We start from the raw sequence: 11,551 nt of genomic DNA, 5'->3' as shown, positions 1-11,551 counted from the left end.
TAGAACATACAGACCTTCCTTGAAATAAGCGATACTTATATTCTGGAAGGGGTGAATTCTGATTATGTCAGAATGACACTCTTTTCTTTTTCTCTAATGGGGGAAGCAAAGAGGTAGTTACATGCCGAACCACCACTCTCCATTACTTCATGGGAAGATCTAGCTCAGAAGTTCCTTATTCGATTCTTTTCATCAGGAAAGACTGCACATTTGAGAAATGAGATTCTAAGTTTCAGACAGAAATAATGAGAGAATCTCTACCAAGCTTGGGAGAGATTTAAGGGTATGCTAAAAAATTGCCCTCACTATTATTATTCCAATGATGTTCTTGTTCATACTTTCATTGAGGAATTAGAGCCAAACACCAAGATTCTCTTGAATTCAGTAGCAGATAAGCAGTCTCTTAAAAAGACTTATGAAGAACTGTACACATTCCTGAATCAGATTTCACAAGGAAATCCTGATTGGCATGTTATTTCAAGAAGTGTTCCTAACAAGGTTGTTGGAGTATTAGAGGTAGATCAATTTATTGCATTATAAGCGCATATTGCAGCAACACAAAATTATATGATTACTCAGCTTAATAAGATAAAGTTGGGGGTTCCACAAGCAGCAGCTACAGCTAATGCAGTCCTACAGGAAAATTCTTGGTGCGAGGTTTGTAGAAGTAGTGAGCATGCAGTAGATGATTGTACGGCTAATCTATATTCTGTCAACTGTGTGGGGAATATGAATCGTCAGGTATAGCAGAATTTTGATAACACGTATAATCCCAACTGGAGGAACCATCCTAATTTCTCATGGGAAGAAAATCAGGCATAGAACACTAATCAGTATAAGGGGACAGTGAAACCAAATCAATAGCAGGTTCAAAATAATCAGGCTACTACTCAAGTTAGTAATATGGAGGAGATGATGAAGCAGCTTTTAGCTCAACAATCACAGTTTACAGCAGAATTAAAGACTCAACAAGCGAAGTTTGCAGTAAAATTGAAGAGTCAATAATTGCTTATGAGAAATCTAGAGTTTCAACTTAGTTAACTTGCAGGAGCACAGAATACAAGAACTCAAGGAGCTTTACCTAGCGATATCAGGGCAAATCCAAAGTAGGTAAATACAGTAATAACAAGGAGTGGGTTATAGTTAGAGGAGGCAGTATCTAAGAAGGTTAGTCCTACAACTACTAATGATGATTCTAAGGCCAATGAAGAGAAATAGGTAGAAGAAAAAGGAGCAAGTGATCAAACTCATAAGGAAAAAAAGACTCTACCCCTATCATTCCTTTAAAGGAAAAGGAAGCATCAGGATGAAGCGAGTTACAAGAAGTTCTTGGATCTTCTAAAGAAGGTTCACGTAAATTTTTCTCTTGTTGATATTCTACAGAGTGTCCCAAAATATGCAAAATAACTAAAGGATATAGTGGTGAACAAGAACCATTTGACCGAATATGCTACAGTTGTACTTACTTAGGAGTGTACTTCCAATATTCAAAACAAACTGCCCACTAAGCTGAAGGATCTTGATAGTTTTACATTACAGATCACTATTGGTAGACCATCAGTTCTCGTGGATTGTGTGACTTGGGGGATAACATCAATCTTATGCCTACTTTTTGGTACCGGAAGATGGGTCTTGGGAGTCCTAAACCCACTACTATTGTTTTGTAGTTGGCAGATCGGTCTCTTGATAGGCCTGATGGTATTATCAAAGATGTCTTGGTGCAAGTGGGATCCTTAATCCTTATAGTGGACTTTATAATTCTTGACTTTGAAGCTGATCCTGTTGTTCCATTTACTTTAGAATGGCCTTTCCTAGCAATAGGACAGTCATTAATTGATTTAGCAGCAGGGAAGATAACAATGAGAGCGCACGATAAATTGGATGTTTTTTATGTGTATAAGGTGCTAAAATTGACATCTATATATGAGGAGTTATCTGCTATATCAGTTATAGATCTTGAGTCTGATCAGAGGTTTTTATTGTCAGATGATCCATTAGAGCAAGCTTTGATGGGTCTTAATCTTTATGGAGATGTAAGGCATTGGCATTAATTTAAGACATGAATTCAATATTCATTGAAACTAGAAAATTGTCTTTTGAGCCATTGAATAGGCCAATTGGTCCATCCCCCAAAACTTTAATTGATGAAGCTCCAAATTTGGAGCTTATGGTTCTTCTCCCTCACTTGAAATATGTTTACCTTAGTGACAATGATACCTTGCATGTTATTTTGTCTGTAGGATTATCTGATATTTAGGTTAAGAAAACAATGACAGTGTTGAAAAGGAGGAAGAAAATGATCGGGTGGCAGATATTTGACATTACAGGGATAAATCCAGATTTTTGCATGCACAAGATACATATGGAAGAAGGTTTCAAACCAAGGGTGCAACAACAATGTAGGTTAAATCCAGTGATGAAAGACGTGGTATGGAAAGAGGCAATCAAGTGGCTCGATAATGGGATTGTTTATCAAATTTCAGACAGCAAGTGGGTAAGCCCAATACATTATGTCCTAAAGAGAGGTGGGATGATCGTGGTTACTAATAAAGAAAATGAAATAATTCCCACTCGCACTATAACTAGATGAAGAATTTATATTGGCTACCGGATCTTGAATAAAGCCACAAGAAAGGACCACTATACTATCCCATTCATGGATCAGATGTTGGATAGGTTGGAAGGGTAGGAGTACTACTGTTTTCTTGATGGTTACTGAGGTTTTAATTAGATCACCATTTCTCTCGAGGACCAAGAGAAGACAACTTCTACTTGCTCGTATGGTATATATGCATTCAGACGCATGCTTTTTGTCCTCTGTAATGCACCTGCAATATTTTAGAGATGCATGATGGCAATATTCTATGAAATGGTTGAAGAATTTGTTGAGGTATTTATGGATGATTTCTCTATTAATAGTGATTCTTTTGATAAATGCTTGTACAATCTAGATCGAGCCCTAGCTCGATATGAAGAGACAAATTTGGTGCTGAACTGGGAGAAGTGCCACCTTTTGGTGAAGGAAGGAATAATCCTTGGCCATAAGGTTTCATGTAGAGGACTAGAAGTATATTGAGCCAAAATTAAAGTGGTTGAAAAGTTGCCACATCCAGTCAAAGTGAAGAGAGTGCGAAGTTTCTTGGGGCATGTAGGTTTCTATAGGCATTTTTTCTAGGACTTTTCAAAGATTACAAGCTCAATGTGTAAATTGTTAGAAAAAGAGGCAAAGTTTGATTTTAGGGTGGATTGTCAAGAAGCCTTTGAGAAGCTGATAGAAGCTTCTATTTTGATCTCTCCAGATTGGGAGTTACCATTTGAATTGATGTGTGATTCTAGTGACGTGGCTATAGGAGTTGTTTTGGGGCAAAGAAAAGACAAGGTATTTTTCTCTATTTACTATGCTAGTAAAGTCTTGAAGGATGCCCAAATGAATTATACAGTCACTGAAAAGAAGATGTTAGTGGTAGTTTATGTATTTGATAAATTTAGAGCGTACTTGGTGGGCACAAAGGTTATTTTTCATATAGACCATGCGGCTATCAAGTATATCTTCAATAAAAAGGATGCAAAGCCTCGATTGATCCGGTGGATTTTGCTATTGCAAGAGTTTGACTTAGAGGTTTGAGATCGTAAAGGAGCAGAAAATCAAGTTGCAGACCATTTGTCAAGGTTATAGACTCATGATCATGTTGTTGATAACTTTCTCTACATTCGAGAAGAGTTTCTAGATGAAAAATTATTGTCTATAAAGGAGTGTGAAGTTCCTTGTTATGCAGACATTCTGAATTTATTGGGAAGTAACTTTTATCCTCCTGAAAGTACAATTCAATAGAGGAAGAGACTTCTTCATGATTCTCATGCTTATATATAGGACGAGCCATATCTTTTCAAGAAAGGTCCAGATGGAATTATACGTAGATGTGTTCTGAAAGCTGAATTCACACAAGTGCTACAAAAGTGTAATTCATCCCCTTCTGATAGCCATTATGGGGGTGAAAGAACAACAAAAAAAGTTTTGCAATCTGGTTTCTTTTGGCCAACATTGTTTAGAGATATCGTGGCTTTCATAAAGAGTTGTGATCAATGCCAGAGGTTGGGAACAATTTCACGGCGTCATGAGATGACCCTAAATAATATTCTTGAAGTTGAAGTATTTGATGTTTGGTGAATTGATTTTATGGGGCCATTCCCACCATCCAGTGGCAACTTATACATTCTAGGGGCAGTTGATTATGTATTCAAATGGGTGGAAGTTGCAGCTTGTCCAACTAATGATGCGAGAGTAGTGTTGAAGTTTGTGAAGAAGCAAATATTTTCCCAGTTTGGCACTCCAAGAGTTATACTCAGTGATAGAGGTACGCACTTTATTAACACCTGGTTTAAGAATATTTTAGCTAAATATGGTGTTAGGCATAAGGTGTCTATTGCGTATCATCCCCAAACGACTGGACAAGTTGAGGTCTCCAACCAGGAGATAAAGAAAATACTACAGAAGATGGTTAATGGGCAATGTAAGGATTGGGCCGAAAAGCTAGATGATGCATTGTGGGTGTACAAGACAGCTTATAATATGCCTATAGGGACCTCACCATATCTTTTGATCTACAGAAAATCTTGTCAGTTACCTGTAGACCTAGAATATCAAGCTTATTGGGCTGTTAAAAATTAAATCTTGAGATGAATGCCGTGGGAGAGAAGAGATTATTTCAGCTTGTTGAACTTGATGAGTTTCATCTCCATGCTTATGAAAATTCCAAGTTGTACAGGGAGTAAACCAAGAGATGGCACGACAGGTGAATTCAGGACAGAGTGTTTGAACTCAAACAACTTGTTTTGCTATTCAATTCAAGGTTAAAGTTGTTTCTGGGAAAATTATGATCTAAATGGTCTGGGCCTTTTGACGTGGTGTAGATGATGCCTCATGGAGCAGTAGAGCAATAGAATGAAGAGAATACTGAGAAGTTCTTGGTGAATGGACAACTAGTGAAGCATTATTGGGAAAATCATGAAGATAATCATAATGTGTCCATCACCTTTGCGGATGAGTGAGGCTGCGCTAAGTCGAGCCACGAAGTGAAATAAGGTGCTACATGGGAGGAAACCCATAAATTTAGTGTAATAGAATAGTTTATTTTTGTTTTTTATTCTTAGAAAAGAAAAAGAAAGGTGAAAACACAAAAAAATGAGTCGTTCCACGACCAAAAATAAGGCTCTTGGTGGGAGGCAATCCACTTTTTCTTACATAATTTTATTGTTTTTGGTTGATGTGCAGGAATGAGAAATTTGGTGGAGATGGAGAAGATGAGAAGTGGGTAAACGATGATCTTTATGTAAATTAAATAGGAGAAAGAAGGAAGAAAAGATTTCCCAAAATATGGAGAATGTTGCCTTAAAAAAATTTCTGGTTACAAATTCCAGTGACATGACACTAGCTCGATGTGTCACGTCGCTGTTTCTTTGCCCACACTTGGAAAAAATTTCCAGGAAAAATTCAATGGATAGATGCTAAGTCGATATGTCGCATCGATATGCATGATTCCCACATTTAGAAAAAATTCGAGGGCAAATTCCAGTGAACCAATGCAGTTTTGATGCGTCGCATCAGTATTCAACGTGTTATCAATCGCACCGGGTCTGTTTTCAACCAGGTTACAGTTAGAATAATTATTTGATGAAATTTACAGTATAGCAACGCTAACTCAACGCGTTGCGTCGACTGCCTATTTTTGTGACATTTAACCCTAATCAGATCCCTTCTTTCTCTCCTCTATAAATACTTACTCTCCCTTATTCTCTCATCCACCTATGACCCTGGCCTCTAGCCGCCCCAAAAATCCCCAACCCTATATTAAATTTTTTCAAAATTTCTTCCTTTTGGTGCTAAATTCAAACTTCATCTTCATCTTTTCAACCAAGACTAAGGTAAGTATTTACTTTTTTTTATGGATTCAAGTGTACTACCTGATGAAATGAGTTTGTTTGGTTATAATTTATGATATGAAATTGGCATGAATCAAAGTTAAATGTCTAATGTGTTGTACTTAGATTACTTGAAAGTTATAGACTCAAAATTGTGGGCTTCACGAAATGTTAATTTAGAAATTTTGTTGGGAAGAATTTAGGGCTGATGGCATGTGAGTTTTGGGGTCGAAAATGGTGGTATGTTAAAGTTATGTGGCTACACTGTTAGTCATGTGTAGTATTTGTGCGGGGGATATCAATCTGTGATGAAATATGATTGCTTGTGTGCTTGCTATAGTTGAAATAATCGATTGAACCTTAAGTTGATCTTATTCATACATGATGAGTTATTTTTCTGAATACTACTGCGATTTTAAATAATGTTGGGGTGTTAAAATTGACTATATGATAACAACTAAGTGTGGGGTAAATTTTGATCTACACCGCCTTAGTGGTAGCTATAAATCCCTAAAGTGAGTGTCATTAAGTTGAGCATATGTTTGATATAGTGAATGCACACTTCCGAAATTGTTGAAGAAAGGTAATGTGATAGTAAATGTAGAAGTTGTTAGACTGTTAAGCTATTGAGATGAGACTGCGAACTGTCACTTCTCTAAAATGCCTTTTGGATGACTGAGGATTGTAATTGTATGTTGAACAAGGGACGTCAGAGTACCTTGGGTCACTTACTTATGTACCTGTGATAGCGACTAAGTGTGGAGTAAAATTCATACCTAGTGGTTGCTAGTTCTTAAGGTGCATATTTGATATGTTTGTGGGTTGTTGTGCTTAATAGGTACAATGTCTAGTCAGCAACAGAGAAGCAAGGGAAAGAATGCGGCTGGTTTATCTGAATCCAGACATAAAAGAAGTCGACATGCTGACCATGCACCCCCAGCCCCAGATATTCCATGGGGTCAATCAAGGAGGTATGGGACAAAGGAAGTTGTGAAATTAGGGAGAAAATGGTATTCCCAATAGAAGGAGTCTAAGTATACTGTTGATCAATTCATTGATAGGGTAAGCCTAATGAAAGAGTATCCGAATATGGTGCGCAAAATTGAGGCGCTATATATGACTTTTCTATTCGAACAACCATCTGAGTGCAACCTAATTCTTGTACAGGAGTTTTATGCTAATTAGGACCCACAAAATTAGGATACCAAGGTTAAGGTAAGGGGTCATGTGGTTACTTTTATTGGTAATACTGTGAATGACCTGCTAGGCACACATGTGGTAGATGCTGAGCCACAGAAAAGACTGAATCTTGAGCCACCGTTCCAGTACATTCGCTATCTTTTATGTGGTACTTGTTCGACAGCCTGGTGGATTTTACATAAGGAGAGTGGTACTCATGTGTCACTCTTATTTGCTCATATGAATAGGGAGGTTCGACTATAGGTAAAATTTATTTATGCCTGCCCTATCCATGTAATATATATGATAGAGGTGATGCGTGACAGGGTGTGTATTATTTATGCTCTTATGTGTGAAGATGTGGAGTTGAATGCTGGCGCGATTATCTTCTCTGCCATAATGAAAGCCAGGTTTTTAGGTGGTCGTCAGTTTAGATTTGGTAGGTTGTTGACTTGATTTCAGCTGCAGCAGGGTGTGCCTGAGAAGTATGTTGATTACATACCACCAGTTGTTATGCGACCATTGGATTTCTCTCGTACTAAGGGGTCTACCTCGTATGGTGTTACTTTGACTATGCCCGAGTGTCAAGCTCGGAATGACGAGATCACCACCCGGATGTATGGGCTTACTATGCTACAGTTAAAGGTTAGATGGCGTCCAGCAATCCAACAGAAGGTTCGAACTGTGGAAATAGATTATCCATTCTTGCGTTATGCCCAAACTATTCTGAGGATAGGCCCAGACTTTGATGAACCACTAGATAATGATATCTCCATGGATGAGGAGAGGTGGATGAGCTATTCCGATGATGAGTCACAAGAGGAAGAGTAGTCAAATGATGTATATTCAGGTAAAGATTATGGTGATGATGAAGGTGTCGATGATGACATGACGCCACTAGTACCATTCGACTGAGCAGGGAGTATGACACCACCTTGTCGTATGTTTATTTGATAGCACTGGGACAATGCTTCATTTTAAGTGTAGGGTGGGGTGGAATTTCTCATTTCTTCTTCTTTATTATCTTTAATGGTTTGGTTGAACAATTTTATTTTTCTATTTTGTTTGGATGATTTTTTAGATATTCGGAACAGTATGTCTATAATAGTTAGTAACTTTACAATTTGGATGGTTGCCCATTGTGGCGAATTTGGATGGTGGCCCTTTTTGGAAAACTCAGTTAAAGTATTTATTTTTCGCCCTTCTTGGTAAATTTTAGTTTACAGTATTATTTTTGCCCTTTTTGGCAATTAGAAATAATTCATCATAGTTAGTTCCCTCCCATATGATAGATGGATGATGATTGTCTTAATGGGAGTTTGTCTTTATAAGCTGGGAAAGTGATAAGATCATGATGCGACCTTTGAGAAATGCTTAGTGTTGGGCAAGAAATTTTTTTTTGTGACTACAAATTCAATTGTTTTGAAGCAGAAGAATGAGTGTTTTTAGATGTGAAATCTCAACAGGTGTAGTGTGATTTAATTGGCTTAATGTTAAATTTGACAAAGAACAAGATCGGGAACCTTAAGGATCCGACTTGATTCTTAGCATGCACCGAGTGTATGAGTGTTTGTTTATATTCTACATGTATAGTAATGACTAGAACTTGCCCGTTGTATTTTCAAAGCGAAATAAAGGGTGTTGGGTGTAGAAAGTGATTTAAGCATTTCTTTGTTAACCCAATTGTAAAGAATTTATTTACCGACCCTTATATATGTTCCTCGTTAGCCCCTTTGAGCCTATGGCCTGATTTCTTTGGTAGCCTTATATGTAGACTAATCCTTTGTTTGATAGACTTTAATTCAATCCATAGCTCCTAAGCACTTTAATATAGATAACTGAATAAGAAGGGAGTGTGATATTGAAAAAGGAAAAAGGTTAAAGTGAAGATCTAAAGAAGTGTTCATTCTGTTTTTAATTGAAAGGGTTAGGAGTTAGAGAAAATGTGATAGAAAGTTTAGTTTTTGTTGCCCGGTTTTTGTTACAATTAACCTGTTGGCCCTGGTTCCATTTAGGACAATGTGCACCTCAACCAAGGTGAATATTTTTAGTTGAGGGTGGCTACTATAGGGGTGTGTAACAAGAACTGGGGTGTGAAAAAGAGCTGAGAATTGAATTGTGATGTAAAATGAAAAAAAAAGAAGAAATACTTCTACCATTGTTTTGTTAATATGCTTAAAAGATTGGGGTGAAACAATTGATGTGTGAAGGTAATGAAGTGGAAAATTAGGTTAATAAAATGTGATTTTGATTAAAGAAGGTTATGTATTAAAGTTCTTTGGGATATTAGTCACTATTTCTTAAATAGTTCTTGCTCGTCCCTTAGCCAACATTAGAATCATGAAATACCTAATTGATCCTACATTTCAACATCCGACTATTAATGGAGTATTACACTAAGGGCAAGCTTATGGTTCATAATTTATTAGGTATGAATTTTTTGTTGAGAGAGAGTGATTAAATTTTGATATTCCCCTTATGAATAAATACTGATAAATCGTGAGTGATATGAGAAAACTTTCTTGTTGTAAGGGTGCATGCGGATGAAAGTCTAGATTACTTATTGTGTTGTCTGATTTCGTGCTTTCATTAAGTTTGCCAACGAATTGAATGCCACTATAGGGATGATGAGGTTTGAAACAAATTGTTCATATGCAAAAGAGTATTCTTGACACGTTTATGTAAATGCCCAATGGTAGCATGACTCTTAGGTTGTGATTAGAAGATTTAGCGATTGTGATGCTAGAAGTTGCTCAAGGACGAACAAGGTTTTAAGTGTGGGGTGGTGATCTTAGGTGTATTTATATGTACAAACACCGCTATCTACCCATATTTGGACTTATTTTGAGAAAAAAAATTGTGTTAATTAATTTCATTTGAGCTAAATTATATTTTGTGGCTAACCAATGTGATTAGTGATACAGGGTAAATTTCCAAGGGATTCGGAGTAAAATTGGACATATATTATAAAGAAATTGTTTGTTGATGGTGTGGAATTAATCATGTTGATGTGAAAGACCATTTTTATCGAGTCCAAGAATATGTGTAGATGAACGAGAGCAAGAATAAAAAGAAGCAACTGAAAAATAGTTATTTACAAGATTTAATCAAACATTTGGGGTGAATTTCCAGTGACGCGACGCAAATTTGACGCGTCGAGTTGTCCCATAAATCCTGTGCCTTAGCCAAGATTTCAGAAGAAAATTCCAAAATATCGATGTGAAGTCGACGCGTCGCGTTGACCAGAGATTTTGGTGACTTAGTCAAAATTTCAGATGGAAATTCCAGTGATGCGACGCGACGCGATATCGATGCGTCACGCCATGTGGTGTGAATCGAGACTTAGTCCAGTGCATCAACACGATATTGATGTGATACGATGGCTATATTGATGCGATTTATGACACATCACGTCATTAAGCTAGATCTGGTGAAATTTTTCCAAGTATGAAAGGAACACATGAGCAATTCCAAACACTTTTTGCAAGCATAACAACGGCAAAAAAGCAGAAAATTCTCTCTTTTGGGGTTTTTATTATCTCTTTTGAACTTCTTTACTTCAAGATTAATTTTGGGTATGATTAATTACATATTTTTTTTATGTTTAATTCAAACATGAGTGGTTAAATACCATTGTTCTGGGATTGAGGCCAAGAATATGATTACTCTCTGATATTCTTTATAGTAGTTTCTTTTTGAATTATTATCTGGGTTGTTTTTAATTTCTTCAGCTTACTATTTTGATAAGTGACCACCATTAAAATAAATCTATATTTCTATGTGAACTTCGGGAGGAGAATCGCAGGATAGAACGAAGAAATTAAGAAGTAAGGTTTTTATCCTTTTATGAAATAAGGGGTTTGAATTAGTGTAAGACCCTGCAAAGTTCTATCGTAATCTAAACCTTAGAGCGTGTCAAGTGAAGCATAATTTTGGCCTTAAAAGATTGAGAAGTGACTTCCAAAGTGAGAAATATTTTAAACCTTGTAGAATTTCTCTAATATTGACTTTTTTTCATGTAGAGAATTGAATAAGCTTTCCGTCGATACCAAATTCCCCCAAATCCGACACTCGAGCGAAGAGTTAGAGCCATTTTAGTGAGACAGTGTACCACTTGGCACTTTAGCGCATCACGGAGACAGCCAAAATAGAAATTGTTAAATTCCAGTGAGCCTCCGCAATTCCACCATGTCGCAGTGTCTTTCCAGTTCACAACCAAGGTGGCAACGTAATTTCCACCGCGTCATGCTAAGGCTCAGTTTTCCAATTGTCCAATTTCCAGTAAGCTGGCACAATTATGGCGCGTCACACCAGCACGTAAAATCGAGATTTTTTTTTCCAGTTCCGGATTTCAATTCCAAGGGCAAAAAGGGTCTTTTCCCAACCCCTATATATACTCTTTAACACGAGATTCAACACATTTACACCCAAATATTGTTGGTTTCTCTCAATT

At 37.0% G+C, this 11,551-nt stretch overlaps 1 non-coding gene across 1 annotated transcript; it reads right to left on the bottom strand.

The window, feature by feature from the left end:
• Positions 1-207: 207 nt before the first annotated feature.
• On the bottom strand, positions 208-314 carry LOC124897526. The gene has a single exon (XR_007054238.1). It is a non-coding gene; the product is annotated as a small nucleolar RNA R71 (small nucleolar RNA).
• Between the last annotated feature and the right edge of the window lie 11,237 nt (positions 315-11,551).

Source organism: Capsicum annuum, chromosome 3 (assembly GCF_002878395.1).
Source record: "Capsicum annuum cultivar UCD-10X-F1 chromosome 3, UCD10Xv1.1, whole genome shotgun sequence".
Lineage (NCBI taxonomy): Eukaryota > Viridiplantae > Streptophyta > Magnoliopsida > Solanales > Solanaceae > Capsicum > Capsicum annuum.
This window is presented reverse-complemented; position numbering and strand designations above follow the sequence as displayed.